The 19,427-nt window shown below is 44.8% G+C and overlaps 1 protein-coding gene across 11 annotated transcripts in view; it reads right to left on the bottom strand.

The window, feature by feature from the left end:
* ABLIM1 (actin binding LIM protein 1) overlaps positions 1-19,427 on the bottom strand; it is a 323,249-nt gene that overhangs the window by 71,654 nt on the left and 232,168 nt on the right. Inside the window, exon 1 of one of the 11 annotated variants that reach the window (XM_065894035.1) lies at positions 9,635-9,796. The exons of the other annotated variants lie outside the window; for them this stretch is intronic. The gene's annotated coding sequence lies outside the window, so the exon portion shown is untranslated. Of the gene's footprint in view, positions 1-9,634; positions 9,797-19,427 lie in introns of those variants that run through there. 11 annotated transcript variants of the gene reach the window in all.

Below are 19,427 nucleotides of genomic sequence, written 5' to 3'. Positions count from 1 at the left end.
GGATTAGGGTGGGCCCTAAATCCAATGACAAGTCCTTACGAGAAAAGAGAAGGGGAAACAGATCGAGAGACACAAAGAGGAAGGCCACGGGGAGACTGGCAAAGATTGGAGTGATATGTCCACAAGCCAAGGAACGTTCAGGATTGCCAGCCGCCATCAGAAGCTAGGAGAGAACATGGGACGGGTTCTCCATCAGAGCCCCCAGAAGGAGCCCACAACCCTACTGACACCACCTCGATTTCAGTTGTCTGGCGCCCAGGACTGTGAGTGAATAGATTTCTGTTGTTCTAAGCCACCAAGTTTGTGGTCCTTTGTTACAGCAGCCCTAGGAAATGAACACAGGGCATCTCCAAAAGCACAGACACTGAAGGGCAGGCACAGGGCGGGTCTAACCTCATTCACCACAAACCATATTCCACAGCACTACACAAAACTTGGCATTTTCAGGATTTCACAGAAATCTCTTCATAATCAATCATGATGTTAATCCTAAAATTTGCTTGGAAACCTTCATCGTCATGCAAAGTCATGTATTAACTTGCCCCTTTGTACACGGTGCTGGGCTGGGAGCAAGGAGGCTGAAGCGATCCCCCCTCTAGAACGGCTAACGTGGAGTGCCGCCCAGACACACGGGATGATGTGAAGCCAACAAGACATCATCTTTGACTGTCGGCCAGTAATTATTTACATCTATAGTTATTCTCTTGTATTTGTTATGGTTTCTTGGAGCAAGGTAAAGAATGAGGCCACTGTGTGGCCTTTAGGAATAAAGTCCTAAATCCATAAGCACTGGCCCTGAGTCACTGCCAAGTGAAGAAAAGGAAACTGTAAAACAATAGGCACAACATGGTCCTATTTGTCTAAAACAAGGATATATACCCTCCCACGTTTATCTGTGCGTTGGAAACAGGAGAAAAGCAAGATACAGAACTACATTCGGGATGACAGAATCCATGTGCCTAAACTCCAGATACGTAAACACTTCTGTGGCTGCCAGGGACTCCGAACAACACCCACCTCTGGGGAGCGGGGGTGGGGAGGGAGAGGGGGATGTCTACTGGGATGTCTACCGCTGGCAAACTGTAGCCCTGCTTTTGTAAATAAAGCTTTATTGGAACGCAGCCATGTCCATTCGTTTGCGTGGTGTCCATGGCTACTCTGGCCCTTCAACAGAAGAACTGAGCAGCTAAGACAGAGAGAGTAATGGTCCGTGAAGCTGAAAATATTTACTATCCGGCCCCTTACAGAAAGAGTCTGTACAGAGTCACCATCTGCCCTCTGCCTTGTATGATTCTACACCATGTGCTTCTTTGTTTATTCATATTTATTTAAAAGGGGCACACATTACTTTGTAAAGAAAACTTTTAGAAGTTCTCTACTTGGACAGGGCAGGGCATCCCAGGCAGTCATCAACCATCTCCCTGGAAGCAGGTGGGAACTCAGACGTTTTCAGGATAAGAAGGAAAGTATCTAGTGGCCTGGAAAGGGAAGGTGTCTCAAAACAAAGAGAATATAAAATAAAGCTTTGAGCAAAAATTCTCAAATATCCACGGAACGACCAGCAGAGAAATTCACTCGACTCCCTAGCACCCTGCTTTCACGCAATAGCTTTAATATTCCGAAGGCCTTTGGGAATACTTTTTTTTTTTTTTTTGTACAATAAGCAGAGAAGTAGTTGAATGGGGTGGCCTGGGGAGTGCTGGGGGTGGTGAAACACAGAACTGCTCTGAGGCTTGCTTTTCGCTCTCACCAATAGGCTGTACCTTCTTGTGTTTTCTGGGTCTCAATATCCTTAACTTTAAGAAGGTCAGACCAGATTAAATCTATGTAACGTTCCTGCCATGGTATTTCTAGGGGTCTTGAGCAGGAATTACCTTTAACACAGAAAAGCAGGTAGAGAAGAGATCTTTCAGGTTGGTGCCAGGCCAGGTCTGGGAACCAGCCAACTGAGTTGCAGCCCGTGTCAGTGTGAGCTCAGATTAGGCAAGGCCCCAGTTACCAAATGGCTCTGAGCTGGAAGTAATGCATGAACTCAGTCAGAAATTCCTTTCCAATACTCTCATTGCAAAGTCAGTTAAATTCAAACCACGAGACACAGTTATTAATGAGCACACCCAAGACCATTATGGAGCTTGAGAGTTGTGTTAAAAAGTTGTGTTAAAAAGTCACAGTCCCTTCTTCTCAGGGATGGTTAAAGGGCCAGTAGTGGCTGTGATGGACAGAGAAGCTGGGTCACATATTGGGGTTCGTGACAGATTCCACACACATGCTACCCACGACAGAGCGCCTCTTGGTGGTCCCACCCCCAGTGCTGGAGGGCCTTTTGATTTTATCACACATGAACTCCATCTTCCTGCTTATCCTCCCACCAAGGAAAATGGGAACCAGCTGGGTTGGCCCCAAACCTGGGTGAAACTTGGTTCTGCACCAAGGAAAGCTTTGATGGACCAGCCTTGTCAGGACTCTGCCCCGTTAGAGTCGTCATCGGGACTTGTCGTGTGCTGGAAAATTCAAGCTGCCAGACGATGAGGGAACTGCTCGCAACACACCAGCACAGTCTGCCTAGTTCCTGCCCGAAGACTCACATTACTGGGCACACCAGATGAGGACACCTGGGGCATGAGCGCAGTTAACTCTTTCCACCACAACGCTATGAAAATTCAGCAGCTTTTATCACCTTAGAACGGGGCTTAGAGAATTACATGCATGTGTCGGCAGAGGCTTCTGATCTTGGCTTTCTACCTCAGCAATGGAACATCCTGGGGCCAACCAAACTCATAAAGACTGGTGTCAGCCCTTCTTCCATATTTTTAACGCAACCAAGTGGAGGGGCAGGCAATTGGAAGCACTTGGTTGTGTTAAAAATATGAGAAGAAACACTGACACATTTTACATTTTTAGGCTTTTTCCTAGGTTTTTTTTTTTTTTTTCCACTTGAAATGTCCATCTATGGCTGCTACGTTCTTTTCTTAGTGAGAAGCTTTATGTTCTAAGGGAAATCAATGTAACGCTGGGAGCTGAAAACAGGGAAAGTGGTCCCTAGGGCTGCCCAGGAACCAGCTCGGTTAAAGTTCGTATGCATGACTCAACAATAGCTGAACTTTTTACTAATGGATTTGCTTACATGAGAAAAATGAGAGTTTAAATAATCAATTAAGCCCCGACAGTTTAAAAAAAGTGACTTAAGATACACCAGCTAGTTGTCCTTAGAGACGAGCTAATAAGCTCATCTTTACACTATTTATATAATATTGCAAATAATATTATAAATAATGTTTATATTATAAATAATGCTTATAAGCTCAAATAATAAGGAAGAGAGGGAGGAGGTGAGGTGAGGTCTTAGGTTTCATTCATTTGGCAAAAGCTGATGGTGGACCAATTCTCATCAACCTGATGAAGAGGAGACAAATGCCATGGAATATGGGCTTTGGAGACAGACATTATGGATTCAAATCCAGGCCCTGCCAGTAATCATCTGGGCAGCTGCTCTGAGCCTCAGTTTCCTTATTTGCAAAACAAAGGTGAAAGTAATACAGAGTAATGCACATGGGTGAAAGGACATTAATGAGATAGGGTTATAAAGTGCAGCAAGAACTAATAATAACTACAGCCATAATCACCCTTTATTAGATATTCCTGTCCCGAAGCTTACCCTGCAGAGGTGTGGCTGACTCCAAAACAAGGGACTACAACAGGTGACACTGTTGGTGTGATGTGCCCAGTGAGGTGGGCATGGGGGAGAAAACCACCCAGGACTACTGTGGAGGGGGGCACCACAGAAGGGGAGCGCTTGGTTAGATTTAAAGGGGAGCAGGAGGTTACTAGGCAGATAGCACCCACCGCCTCCTTCCCTCCCTCCCCATTCATTCCTCCATCTATCCATCCACCATCCATTTATTGAACACCTACCTACCTTCCATCAGATACTATTTTATTTTATTGTATTGAAGTACAGTGGATTTACAATGTTGTCTTAGTTTCTGGTGTACAGCAAAGTAATTCAGTTACATATATCTATTCTTTTTCAGATTCTTTTCCATTATAGGATTATAGGTTACTACAGGATATTGAATGTAGTTCACTGTGCTATATAGTAGGACCTTGTTGTTTACCTGTTTTATATAAAGTAGTGTGTGTCTGTTAATCCTAAGCTCCTAATGTATCCCTCCCCCACCCTTTCCCTTTTGGTAACTGTAAGTTTGTTTTCTACGTCTGTGAGTCTGTTTCTGTTTTGTAAATACATTCATTTGCAGATCCTGTTTTAGGTGCTGGGAACATGGCAGCACCTGTCATGAAGTTTACATTCTAGCAACAGGTGACAGACAATGATGTGTATATAAACAAAGAAGAATTTCATATCGTGGAAAAAAAAGTGCCATGAAGAGAATAAAACAGGGCCAGGGGACCTGGGGGAAGAATGTTCCAGGCAGAGGGAACAGCGAGTACAAAGACCCCAAGACGGCGAGAGAGTGCTTGAGAGACAGAAAGAGGGCCAGTGGGCTGGAGTGAATTGAGGGGAGAGACGTAGGTGACTTGGGGGGGCAGGGCAGGAGCTTAATTGCAGAGGGCTGGCTAAGCCAAGGTAAGGTTTTTCAATAGGTTTTTACAGTTCTGAGGTTAAAAGTCAAAACAAAAAAAAACCCACAGGGGTTTCCCTGGTGGCGCAGTGGTTAAGAATCAGCCTGCCAATGCAGGGGACATGGGTTCGAACCCTGGTACGGGTCTGGGAAGATCCCACATGCCGCGGAGCAACTAAGCCCGTGTGCCACAACTACTGAAGCCTGCGTGCCTAGAGCCCGTGCTTTGCAACAAGAGAAGCCACCGCAATGAGAAGCCCACGCACCGTAACGAAGAGTAGCCCCCGTTCACTGCAACTAGAGAAAGCCCACGCACAGCAATGAAAACCCAACGCAGCCAAAAATAAAATAAATAAATTTATATATATATAAAAAAAAGGTACATTTTTTCCTTATGCTTTAAAACTCTTTAAAAACCACAAAGGAGGGCTTCTCTGGTGGCGCAGTGGTTGGGAGTCCGCCTGCCGATGCAGGGGACATGGGTTCGTGTCCTGGTCCGGGAAGATCCCACATGCTGCAGAGCGGCTGGGCCCGTGAGCCATGGCTGCTGAGCCTGTGCATCCGGAGCCTGTGCTCCGCAACGGGAGAGGCCACAGCGGTGAGAGGCCCGCGTACAGCAAAAAAAAAAAAAAAAAAAAAACCCACAAAGGAAGACTGGAAATCTGCACTCGCCAGCACCCCCCACCCCAGTCCTTAGGCCCTAAACTTTGTTATGTAAGAACCAACACCTTCTTTAATCTGTTGCCAGAACAAGATACACTTTGCATCCTAAACAAGCTGCCAAAACAAAGCAGAAAGCTGGGCTAAAACTCTCTGTTAGAGGATGTTCTAAACTGTTCAAAACACATTTCTCTATCTTTTCAAGTATGTTTATTTGGACAAGGTATACGGATATAAGCGCGGATGCAAGGAGCCAGCTGCAGGGCCCCAAGACAAACTAACACTATTATTATTTAGCAGAAGGGTAAGATAAAAGCCGCCTTAAGTGTAAGCAAGCATTCCTACTTCATCTAATGTTTATGAGCAAAAATATGACCTCAATGTGAACCAGCAATGCTGAGGAGGACACAGACACGTATTTGCCAAAGACATTCCAGGCTTGGTGAACAGGAAAAGCAGTGGGGTTTGTTTCCTCTTTTATTGGGGCCCCCTCCCTGCAAGGTCACAGTTTAAGCCTGGGCAGCTTAAGGCACCAGTTAGACTCATTCTTGCCCATATAGACTCATACCAGGGGCTCTGCTTTAGAAAACGGAGCTGGGGACAGTCTTTGAATCACAGCATTAAGGCCATCTTGGGCTCCTTTACATACCACTGCTACATCTTTACATCCTGCATATTCCAGGGAAGTCCCCATTTCAAGTCATCTGCCTCATCTGGACACCCCATGTCCTGATATCTGATTCAAGAAATGTGGGCTCTTTTTTTTTTGTGTGTGGTACGCGGGCCTCTCACTGTTGTGGCCTCTCCCGTTGTGGAGCACAGGCTCCGGACGCACAGGCTCAGCGGCCATGGCTCACAGGCCCAGCCGCTCCGCGGCATGTGGGATCTTCCCGCACCGGGGCACGAACCCGTGTCCCCTGCATCGGCAGGCGGACTCTCAACCACCGCGCCACCAGGGAAGCCCGAAATGTAGGCTCTTTTAAGCAGCACTGTTCTGACTTCCCAGTAGACACTCCCAATTCTCGAAGACTTCATACTCTAATACATAAGAATATATAAGGCATATTTTTTCATTTGTGATCTACAAGTTCATTGGACTGGATAATTTTCTTAAAAACAAAGAGGATAGGAACACATTGCCTTTAGGTCAAGTCCTAGGCTTGGCATGCTCTTCTTCTCACTGAAGCCACAAGCAGCTTTAGCATGTGGGGCTTTAAATATAAGAGCATAAGTTTAATATCTGGACCTCAGGAAGAAAAATTTATAAAGCTCTCCCCTCCAAATTTTACAACCCGCAGAACCACTATTCCTATATCCTTAAAAGATTTCCCTGGTAGTCTTTCAAACATTAAAGGCTGCTTGGATGGGGAATGGATTTGTCCTTTTGAAAAAAATACACAGAATAGACTATGTGGACAGGAAACAGGTGGTAGACATGCGAACTTCTTGCAGACAAAGCTCCCGGGTGGTCTTTGTATGGGAATCACTGACATCCACTTGTTTATTCATCAACTACTGAGCAGCCAGCATCCATAGTCACTGTGCTACATCCTGGTGATAAAATGGACCTAAAATACTTATGTTTTCTGCATTCATAGATCTTAGATCTAGTAAACGAGGGAGTGGATTTTCAAATGAGGAAATGCTTCTAAGAGAGCACAAGGTGTCGGATACATAGGTACCTCCAAGTAGAGGTAAACGGAAGATGTGCTTTGTAATGAATCACAGAAAACACCATGGGCCATTCCAACCCATCACCAAGAATGACTCCAACAAGTAGAGGTGTTTCCTGATATGCTCAGCCAACGTCAGGCACCACTCCTACCCGAGCTGGGCCTGAGGAGGGTTCCCTCCCCAGAGCAGCCTGTGGCCACTCCTTGCAACATACCATGGTGCTCAGCACATCGTATCATGTTCTTGGAGAAACGCCAAGAACATGTAATACATATAGTCTGTATATCAGATCGTTGTTTAATAAGATTATGAATGTATACTTAGAAAATTTAAAGCTATAATTAGAACATAGGTCCACCAAGAAAAGTTAAGTAGAACTAAGCAAAACTGGCTATTTCCAATGTTTTGTTCCAGAATTTGTTACGATTTCATTTTGTAATCTGTTAACCTCTGAGAGCAAACACACAACAGCATATGCTAAAGGTGTAAGAAAACTTTTAAACGGAAAAAGTTCCAGCCATTGACTTTTTTGTTATCTGTGCATTGGAAAAACGCTGTGACTATTTTATTTCATTGACAAAATGAGACCCAACTCTCAATCAGAAAGTCTGAGACTTACTGGTGCAGAGGGGGAAAGGAAAAAAGAAATGAAAGCACTTAGCTACAGGTTCCAGAAGAAAAACCAAATAGGTGTGCCCAGATTTACACACAAGGCACACCTATTTTTTACACCTTATAAAACGTGCTATAATACGAGATGCTTTTTTTTAAAAAAAATAGTGCATTTCTGGGATGCACTTAAGATAGGATTCCTTTCAGAGAAGTTTGATTAGGCACTGCATCAAATAAGGCCCACAAAGGACCAGGAGGGGAGAGGCCAGGGGCAGAAGAATGTATATGCAGAAGAGTGCTTAACCCCTGCTCAACCACCCAGCCCAGGATGTGATTTCAAACAAAAAGAAAACAAAGCAAAGACCCAAATGCTCAGGGCAAAATATTTGTCCTGTTCCTGCTCTTTTGATAAACACCCTCCCTTGGGGTCTTGCCTCCCCGACCCAGCCCTCCCAGTAGGTCTCAAAAGTGGTTACTTAATAGGAGTGGTTCTCAACTGGGGGCTGATTTTGCCCTGCAGGGAACATTTGGCAATGGCTGGAGATATTTTTAGTTGTTGAGTTGGGGAGGGAATTGCTACTGTCATCTAGTGGGTGGGTACCAGGGATGCTGCTAAACACAGGACAGTTCCCCACAGCAAAGAATCACCCCATCCAAAATGCCAGGCGTGCTGAGGCTGAGAAACCTGGTCTACAGGAGGCAAAACCATGATCATCCCTCTACAGACTTGGGGTGTAAGTGCTGAGTATTTTGGACTTTTCCGTCCTTTTAAATTAGCTATTATTTAGTTGGAGGGAAAAACCTGCAGACCTCTGTTGTCATTATATGATAGCCCCTGACCCAGTTGGATAAGCCACAGATGCAGGGGTTAAACTCACTGACACATGAAAATGCAGAAGGAACACACTTGAAAACACGAGGTCGAAACGTGCATTGAAAGCTTATTTCAAAGAGGCTGAGCCAGGCCTCACATTTAGTCTTAGAAACCCTTCTCAGAAGTAATTTATATCAAGGAGCTGTGGCAAATTCACCTTTTCTGTAAGTACATCATGACTCAACAAGCCTTTTGATCCATTATAGAATGGCAACAATATTTTAATTAGTTATTTTCACTTACTTGTCAGAACCTGTTTGGATAATCTAAATAACTTCACATCCTCTTAACATACCTCCTGAGACTGTCTCAGAGAAAACAGGCTCAATTTTCTTTTAAATCCCCAGTCCCAGTTAAGGGATAGATGAAGCTGTTGTGGCAACCCCACACACCTGCTGACTTTTAGGCTAGACTCACTTTTCTTTTTTAACCTTTCCCAAATCATAAATCTATTTCTTTCATGGTTGAGATGATTTTTCTTGTCTCATTCCTTCTTCAGTGCTAGCACAGCATGCTTTAAAATTTTTTCTCAAAAATAAACTTTGGAGCATGATTTGATTAATAACTAGGTTTTCAGAAAACCTGTTTGCATTAGAAAGGCAAGAATCTCTAGATTTCTTACACTTCCTGCCCAAAGATGGTAAAGAGAGGGCACAGTCAGGCTCTTTCAACCTGTAGCTGTAAGACAATATGAATAATACACAAATGTTTTGCTTCCCCATATTCATTCATGGGAAACTTCTTAAAGGAAAAATCCTCACATCTATAGTAACAGATCAATTGAGTCAATTCCCCTCGCCCCTCTTACCACCAGACCCCCCAAACAGGGTTAACTTCTTTCATCTCAAACATAAATTCCGCGGAGCTTTACAACCACAGACAAAACAAAACAAAACAGTCTAGAAACCATACTCTCCTTTCAGTCCTGGGGGAGCAGTCTGAAAAAACACACTCTTTAAAAGGTCAATAAACTATTACTCTCAGTCAAATAACCTGCCTTTCCTGCTCTTTACTACTATATGCATGGGAAAAAAACCTCCGCAGTTCATTTGTATCATAAGAAAAGCAAAAAGTTTAAGTAAAATGTCCTTCAGGCCAAAGCAAGTGGCTTCTGTCGCCAGGATCCAGCATACCACATCTGGAGGACCCTGGGGGTCTCCAGTGTCGCCAAGGAAGCGGGGAATTTCACGTCTGCTCTGCAAAGCCAAGGACACCTCCAGCAACGTCGCTTTACCTTAACCCAGGGCTCCTTTTCTTCTGCTTCGGTTCCTGGTTTTGCTGAGCAGGGAACTCTGGACTTCAAACTCACAACACGGCAAAGAGGCTTGTAAACGCCAGACCTCAGCCCGACAGACCGGGGCTCCCCGCCCGCCTGGGGGACGCGAGCGGGCTCCTCTCTGAAGCAAGGCTATTGAAATGCACGTCTCTCCAGAGACACACACCGGAAAAAAGAACAGACTGGGGCAGGCGTTCCCACCCTCCCTCTCCCCACTGCATTTACTAGTTAAACACACCAGCAACCACTAACGGGCCAGTCCATGTTTCTGAAAAAGGAGGGGGGTATGTTTTCTTTTTTTTTTTTTTAACCGCAGGTGGGGAAAGTACCATTTCTTCACATTCACCCACGCTTGTCTGCACCATTAATCTGACAGCGATTGTCCCCGGGGGCAGAGGCTTGCATTGAAACCAGTGTCTTATGCTTTTTAATTTCTTTCTTCGATTTGGGATGATGGAAAGGTACACAACTGAGCACAGAGATCAAAGAGCCTCCTCTCCTAAGTCCCTGCATTGGAGGCACACTTTATGGCATCCTTTCTGTAGGTGTAATAAAACACAGTGCAACTGGATTCTGGTTTCCACTCGTTGTTCAGAATTTTCATATTTCAGAATGTTTGTATTGAGATAAATGGGATCCCCCCAAAACTTCACTTATGAAGCTTCCATGTTTCACACTGTTGGTACATTTTGTATTGTGTCCTTTTACTGCAGTAAAAAAATTACTAGTTACCTACATTCCAGGCAATTTACACACCTTACCCCACTGTCCACTAAACTGTCCTGCAGAAATGCCAGATGAAGCCGCCACAGAAGGCAAAGCCACAGGCTCTGCGTATTTATGAACAGACGGAGCCAGAAACCTTCTACCGTGGTGCTAGCACAGCCCCTTTTATGTAGCCCTCCCTTAGAACTAGGGCAAGATTGTTACGACTCCTGTCATTTTTAACAAGACTAATGTGATTTAGGGAAATTTTTCATGGAGATTATTTGCTCGTAAAGATCAGCTAATACATAAAAAGACCTTTGTGTGTGTGTGTAATCTCTCTAGGTTGGCTTGGAAGCAATCCCAAACATTGCTGAAGAAATGTAAGGATTTTAGCAATAGAACACGGCCTCTAAAATGAAGAGGAAGCTACTGGATTACACATTATAATAATTACGGGGGGTTAGCTAAACTTCTAGTGCACTGTCCTTCCAAGGAGTCAAAAGCCCCCATGAATGTGCTTTCACCACACCCTTGGAGGGACAGTTTCTCTAAGTGTGATCTGTAGCCCCCTGGCCCTACCAGAATCACCCAGAGCAGGGTGGCATGTTAACATGCAGATTCCTGGCCCCAGCCTGGACCCCTAGAATCTCTGGATGAGGGTCTGGTAATCTATACTTTAAATGAGATATCCAGGTGATCCTAGAACTTTGCCTCTTGTTTGGGACATTAGTAGGCAGTCCACTGTTTGTCAGAGGAGTGAAAGTGTCCCTCCTTACAAAGGAAAAAGGGAAATTCAACCATGCTCCCAGGCACAGGGCTAGAAGTACAGGAGCATAAGATCTGGGATCACTGCCCCCCAGACTTAATCATCCTCTTCTACTCTCCCATATTTGGAGTTATCAGCTCCTCCTTCAGATTTTATTTCTATATTACCTCTATATCTTCTAGGATGGAGAGAAAGAGGATGGCTCATCTTTAAATTTGCCAAGCATATTTCCAAATGAAAAGAGCCCCAAATCACCACCAGACAGAGCCAAGAGTTTCAAGAAACCTGCCTAGTTGGGCAGCCCTTAGTGAGCAATAACGAGATGCCTTTCCTGTCGACCTGCCTTCTCTACATTCACGTGCATGTGATTATGGGAAAGAAAGTGAAGAATAAAGAATCAAAGGATGGGCTTAGGGATCTGTTTGAGGTGATGGAAATGTTCTAAAATTGGACTGTGATGATGGTTGCACAACTCTGTAAATTTACTAAGGATTATTAAATCACACAGTTAACCAGGGTGAACAGTAAGGTATATAAATAAAGATGTTACTAATCAAAGGGGCAGGTGGTGAACATCTGTTCCAAAGGGACTCAGTCTATATCAAGGAGCTGATATTGGAGCTTTCACAGTCCGTAGAAGCTAAGAGGCCTCTTCATCATCATCCTAGATACTGAGGAACGCCCCGTCTAGGCAAACGTGCTGGGCATTATACAGAACAATTAAACAGAAAGCACAAATCCTCCAGGAGTTTATACTTAACAGACCACACTCAGGTGGATGTGATAACAGACATTAACAGACAGGAAAGACACGTGAGCATTTATTTCCCACGTGAGGGAAAGGAACCAGTAATTAGTAAGTAGGGTGGTAAGGAATTTATGCCCAAAGAGTATGTGAAGGCCATGACAAAAATTCATAATGGGAAAAACAATCATTCATCAACAAATCTTTATTTAGCAGCTGCTAGATGCCTTGTAAAAAGTATTGTAAAAGAAAATACTTGCTGGAACAATGATAGATTGAACTTATGCGCATGTGGATGTCTAAAGTTAAGTGATTTAAGAAAATTTCAAAAGAAAGCATCAACGTGCTTTGTACGTGTTGATGACTATTAACTTGTACATCTGAAATAATCACATATGTAACTACATCAGAGAGTAAATCGGTGGGGGTGAGCCTGACTCCTTCATTCAGATAGGAAGTTATGAGCTCATTCAATGTACTGGGCTTTTACAAAATCTTTTTCTTCATTTATAAAGGAAGAAAATGGAAAAAACATTCTTGAAGCATCGTATGTCAGGCCCTGTCCCAGATGACTCATTTATAATCCGATTTAAGCCTTTAAACGGTAAAGATTATCCATATTTTACAAATGAGGCTGAGGCTCAGAGAGTTTCAGCAACTTGCTACCCATTGCTCAGCTCTAAGTGTAGGTACTGTAATCAAATCCTGGTGTGTCTGCTGTGTCAGTTCTTTCTACTAACCACTCTTCCCTCTCCCACCTTACCTAAGGCCACTTCAAGCTCCAAAATTCCTGATTCTGTCTATGTTTCCAAGATGCCTGCCTGCAGCTTTGAGTTTTGCTGCAGGGCCATGAAAATAGATGGTTTATAAACAGTTTTCATTTGCAAGGCCACTCCAAAGTGTCCTTTAGGGAAAGGGATTACTGAAGCAGTTCATTTTCTCTGGGCTGGACGAGTACCAGCCCTGACCGTCACTCCTCCTGGCAAACTCTAGGCAGGTCCATCTGCTGGAATTGGCATTACATCCCTCACAAGGTGGGAAGCCATGAGGTGCAGGAAGCAAGCGCGTTCAGGTGGAAAACAAAAGAGGAGGAAGCCGGTTCCTAGTAAGATAGGTAGCAGGGCAACATCGCTGCCTGAGGCCAAGGGGACCAAATGCGCCCATCTCCCCTGGAGCAGTCATCATCTCCTGGGCCTCGTGGAAAATTTCACATCCTCACCTAGAGAAAGTTGTGCTCAGAATAGAAGTTGTCCCGGTGACCTGCGGATGGTGCCACGTTTCAATGTCTACCCCCAAGTTGCACACTTGCTACAAGGGGCTAAGTGGACAAAAACATAAGGCCAAAATACAGCCGAGGTAGCTCGAGACACCACCTTTTGTCTCAGCCATCAGGAACCCAGAAACCAGAGAAGATTTCTTGAGACCAAAGGGCTGCCCTAATGCCCACTGGAGGTACAGCCCAGATTTAAGGAGAAAGGCTGGATCTGGGTGTACAGAGCCCTTTGCCTCTCTCACCATCCACCAGATGGGCCGATCCAAGAAGGTGGCGGGCATTTTCTAATATGGATGAACTTTCAGATGGAGAAATGGATCCAGGTGAACACACAAAAGCCAATTAACCTCATAATTAAATTAAAATTATGCTAGTCAGCAATGGAAAATATATTTTTCTTCATTTTTAAAGTTTACAACCTACTTACAAGAATGACTTGAAATGGAAAACAGCACATTATAAGCACGCAATTAAACCAAACAGTCAAACGAAAACCAAAGAAACAAAGTTGGAAAAAAGTGACCTAAGACGTCAGTCACAAGGGCAAATGGAGACAAATTTCTCACTCTCACCTGCCTGTACCTACCCATTCCTCAAGATCCAAAGCTGACTTCTAAGAATTGACAAGAATCTCTTTTCAACCCCAGGGCATTTGTTGTGTGTGCATCACTTGGCCCTCACACAACTGTGCGGCCCCAGTTATCTTTTGTGTACTGAGATACACTGTCAAAGATTGAACTCTTTTGCTGCTCCACCAAGAAATGGTCATGACAATTACCTTGAAATTCACTGAAGGTCACCTCTGCACCGCAGGTGAGGCACCTTGGAATCGATCCCTTAGAAGAAGGGGTATAATCATCCCTTTCTGGGTTATAGTGGTGAAGGAGACATGAACAGAGCCAGGGATGGGAGCCCGTGGGGAACAGGAGGAAGGGAAAGGATGGATGCTTTGGGTCCATGAGAATGCAGACACATAAGCCTTCTGAGGCTCACATAGTGTTGGGTCCTGGAGAGGAGAAAGGACAACTCTGAGGGGCCATCACTTCTGTGCTCAGAACAGTGGCCAGACCAGAGACCCATCCCTTCACTGTACTTGTTGGTCACGTGTCTTCGCAGGCGGCCTCTCGGCTGTTGGGTCCTAGCTACTTCCAAAGTTCAATACCATCACTGAGAATCACCCTCAGACTGAAGACGCTGCAACAGCTTTGGGTACTCATGAGCTCTGGGCGTCCCTGGGACGCTACAGGGGGTGTAATTTTGGACTCGGACACCCTATTACTTTTAGAAATGCACGCCTCATCTATCTGAGAAGAAGTCCTAAATCTCACACCTTCTTCTGTGGCCCCCAGTGCTGGGCCATAAGCACACATGCTCAGCACTTCTTGCTAATTTCTCTGGAAGAGTCACATTACCCCACTTGGTTCAGCTGTCACCCCACTGCCACATTGCACCAGCAAGAAGCTAAGCTCTCTGAAGTAGAATAACACTGAAAAACAAAACATCTTTTTTAACTTAAAATACAAAGTCTTTTCAGAATGTCATTTCCAGAGAAGAAAGCCCTTCCGTTCGTGCTGGCAGAAATGGGTGCTTTTTAAAAATAAATATCGAATCTTTACTGCCTGTGAACAGTCTTCTGCTACCCTGGCAACACATTTCCTCTTATCATTAATGTAGGACAAAGTGGATAATTTTGGGTGAATCAGATAGATTTTCCTCCAATCATTTATCATGTCAATGTGCTTCTTATGCTCTACTGGGCCAATTCCTGATCTATTCATGACGGAGGGGACAAATATTAGCACTAAGTTATTCTTTGCAAATAAGACGTTGCAACCAACACCACTGAGATATAATCCACATGCCATAAAATTCACCCTTCTAAAAAAAGGGTACCGTTCAGTAGTTTTTAGTATATTCACAGACTTGTGCGACCATCACCACTATCTAATTCAAGAACATTTCATCACCCCCAAAAGAAACTCCATACCCATTAACAGTCATTTCCCTCACCCCCACAGACACTGGAAAACACCAATAGACTTTCTGTCTCTACAGATTTGCCTATTGTAGGAATCATATAATAGGTGGTCTTTTGTGACTAGCTTCTTTCACTTAGCATAATATATTCAAGGTTCATCCATGCTGTAGCAGGTATCAGGGACTTACTCCTTTTCACTGCTGAATAATATTCCATTGTATGGATAGCGCACATCTCGCTTAACTCATATTTAAGATGAGGCCATTTTTGCAGTTTCTCGTTAAGCTGTATTTTAAATGAGGAAAGGTGACCGGTGTCCCTATATTGGAACTGCCTCCCAGGCTCTTCTTGACTCTCCATTGAGCTTTGGGGAGTCCTAGACCAGAGCTCGGTGAAGAAAGCATGCTCCCTCACTTGAGAAGGCACCATCCATCAACAGTATTCTCCACGGGCCATGCCAGGTGCCCCCGTGGAGCCTCCAGCTGAGTAAAGGAGACGAGGGAGAATGAGGCATGACGGTGTGGAAATACAGCAGACTCTAGGAGCAGGGTCCCTGACCTTCGGTGACATTTTACATGGGTAAAAAGGAAACCAAACAAGCAGCAAATGTTTACTGTCCTGAAAATAGATATAACAGGGCCACTAATGAGGGACTTTCCCCATTTCACCAGGAATGGTAAATTTTGGTCCTGTAAGTTATTTTGGGAGGCAAATTAATTACTTGTTTTCTGCAATGATTATTGCCGGATAGATCACGAAGCAGCATGTGTGTACGTGTGTGTTCCTATCTTCTGAGAACTGAGAGACCTGGCTTCTAATTGGGTTCTGTTACCAATCAGCGCCCAGGTCTCTGGCACTCAGCAGCCTCATCTGTAGATGGAGGTCGTAGTAACTGCTTTCATCACTTTACAGGCCTGTTGTGAGGATCAAATATTCACGAGATCATTTGTAAATGTTAAATGTATCATACAAAAGCAGGCTATTGTGGTGGTTCACTGTCCACTGGGGCAGAGACCATCTCAACCAAGACTACAAATATTACTTGATTCTTCTCCTTTCCCTCATCCGCAAATATATTTGGGTCCACAGTTAAGTGGAAGGAGGCATGAATTCCTGGGAGTGCAGTGAGAATGAGAAGAATGAAATTATTTTTCTGCACGAACACAGCTTATTAGTCTTGCTTGCATTTATATGACATACACAGAACAAGAAAGGGGGGACTTCACCATTCAGTCTGTCTTTGCAAATTACATCTTCAATGGTGACAGAAAGATTATCTGCCATGCAAGTGCCCTGGGACAGCCTATGTTCCCTCTCACTAGGCAACAGTTTAGCCCAGAACAAGATCTACTCATTGCTTGTGGCTGTTATAGCAGAACATGCTTAAAATCCCTACAGCAAAAGAAGGAAGGGGACAAGGGCCTCCAATTTATAACATGAATTAGTTTCGCAGGAACATCGTAAACATTTGTTCTTGGGCTTTATGAAAAAGGAGTTGTAATCAAAAAGTAAAAACAAAACAAGGTAAAACAAAACAAAGCCAACGGTTTTAATCCCTCGGAGAATCAAGGGAAGGGATTTGCTGACTCATGCTGTGATTCCATTTCCTACACTGCAGGGGTAGAGCAGGAGGGGTCTAAAGCCAGTCTAAGTCCTGTCTTTTCATCCAAGGCTTCCAAGTTCATAGATAAAGACAGGACAGTGTTGCCATAGGTAATGAATGGAATGGCACTAAGGAGGCTGGAGGACTGGCCCTGGGCCACATTTGAGGGTCTCTCTCTTACATCGCGAGGCATTCAAATTATAACAGACCCTGTCATACATTCTTCCCAGGAGAGCACAGGTGGCACAGTAAACACCCCACCACAGAAAGACATGGGCTACCAGCCCTTCTGGAAAGACAGGAGGATTGATTTCCTGGGTGTGGCGACCTGAGGAAGGCCAGGGAAAGACTAGGAGCCCCGCCCTCCGCTGGGAGGAATGCAGACACACCACGGGCCTTTGTCTCTGGGGCCAGAGCACACAGGAGGCTGGGCACACAGCCGGCCAGGTGCCTGCTGAGGGCGGCACTGTCTGCAGAGCCAGCCAACCCTAAGAGCCCTGGTCTTTTTTGTTTGTTTGTTTCTTCAACTTTTATACTCATGTTATTATTTTTTTTACATCTTTATTGGAGTATAATTGCTTTACAATGGTGTGTTAGTTTCTGCTTTATAACAAAGTGAATCAGTTATACATATACATATGTTCCCACATCTCTTCCCTCTTGCATCTCCCTCCCTCCCACCCTCCCTGTCCCATCCCTCTAGGTAGTCACAAGGCACCGAGCTGATCTCCCTGTGCTATGTGGCTGCTTCCCACTAGCTCTCTATTTTACCGTTTGGTAGAGAGCCCTGGTCTTGAAGGAATCCGGGAGTGCTTGGTGAACATTGAGCTCCCTGGGGGAAAGGAGTTGTGCAAGAGAACAGACTAAGAGAAGTCAAGTCCAGCCTCGGTCTGCAGATGGAACAGCCCAGGACAGGGAAGGGGGCTGACACGGGACGGGCCCTTTTCCTTTACCCTCCAGACTTCTGTGTCTAGTTTGACATTGGCTTTTTTTTTTTTTTCTGTACTGCATTCATTTTGCAACTATTTTATTGTTGCTTTCTTTCTTGGGAAAGTTGGAAGGTAACAACCTGAACCCAGGAAAGGAAGTTTGTTGGAGTCAGAGATCTCCTGGGACCATCCACCAAAGATGGAAGGAAATTCATACCAAAGGGATGTCCCCAACATGTACTGACATCTGTGACCTAAGTCTGAAGTCTCACGTCATGTCCTGTTACCACTAAGCTGCTAAAGCAGAAGGGAGCAGGGTAGGGGGAGGGAAGGGAAGTAAGTACCAGGAGCAGGAAGGCTGCTTCCGAGAAGAGTTTAGAGGTGGAGATGGAGATAGACGGCTACTGGCAAACTCCAGTGTCTCACACGACTCTGCTTCTGGACTTCTTAGTTAGGAGGGAGGTTGTAAACATCTTCAGAACGCTCCTGAATTTCTAGGTTAATTAGCATAAGCTCTAAAATATGTGCCACTTACAGCAAGATGTCTCTCAAAAACAAAACTGGGGCTTCCCTGATGGCGCAGTGGTTGAGAGTCTGCCTGCCAATGCAGGGGACACGGGTTCGTGCCCTGGTCCGGGAAGATCCCACATGCCGCGGAGCGGCTGGGCCCGTGAGCCATGGCTGCTGGGCCTGCGCATCCGGAGCCTGTGCTCCGCAACGGGAGAGGCCGCAACAGTGAGAGGCCCGCGTACCGCAAAAAAACCCCCAAAAAACTGAAAGCAAGCTAATGACAAAACTACAATCCAAGTGTATGCCATATGCTGAGTGTTATAGGCCAGTTTCCAGAAAATCTCTCCAGAAAAAAAAGAACTGCTGGCCCTGACCCCTTAGGTCTAAGACATGAGAATTACAGAACTCAGATCCTTAGAACCAAAGTAACTTTAGGAGTCAAGTGGTCCAAGTCTTGGATTTACATATATATTTTTAATGCTTGTATTTAAAGAAAAAACTGAGGCTCAAAGAAATTGAGTGAGTTGCCCAAGGTCACAAGCTGTGAGTTCCAGATCCAAGAGTAAATCCCTGATTTCCTGTCCCCTGGAGCCCTTTTCATTAAGACACATGAAGGTCTCCTCCCCACTCCCTCAAGCCAATGTAATGGGTAGAGTTTATGATATTAAGGAATAACGGAGAGAGAAGTTTAGAACAGGGTAGAGTTTCAGAGGTTACATGCCACTCCTTTTTACCTGTGAAATGAAGATAGTCTCAAAGAGGCTAAATGATCTGTCCAAAATTACTCAGGAATCAGTGACATAGCTGAGCCTGGAGCTTCTGGATCATTGTCCGGTACCCTTCTCCTTCTCAAAGCTCCCTCCAGTGTCTGGTGGTATCTCAGGTAAAACCACACCCAGAGAAGTGGGCTTAGGACACCTCCAATGCTTAGCAAGGGTTCAATTAAAACCACACCAGAGCTCTGGCCTTCACCAGGATGATACTTGCGTAATTTCCCAGGTTTACTGGACTGGTGGCCCCCCCAAAGATATATCCACATCAAATCTCTGGAACCTGTGAATGTTTGGAAAAAGAGTCTTTACAGATGTAATTAAGCTACGGATCTTGAGAGGAGGGAATCATCCTGAATGATCCAGGGGGACCTCAAATCCAATGACAAGTGACCTTCTAAAAGAAAGGCAGAGGGAGGTTTGACACAGAGAGGAGAGGACACAGAGGGGAAGGCTCTGTGGAGATGGA

The sequence above is a fragment of the Phocoena phocoena genome, chromosome 16 (genome assembly GCF_963924675.1).
Source record: "Phocoena phocoena chromosome 16, mPhoPho1.1, whole genome shotgun sequence".
Classification (NCBI taxonomy): domain Eukaryota; kingdom Metazoa; phylum Chordata; class Mammalia; order Artiodactyla; family Phocoenidae; genus Phocoena; species Phocoena phocoena.
The sequence above is the reverse complement of the archived record's forward strand: the minus strand, read 5'-3'. Positions and strand labels throughout refer to the sequence as shown.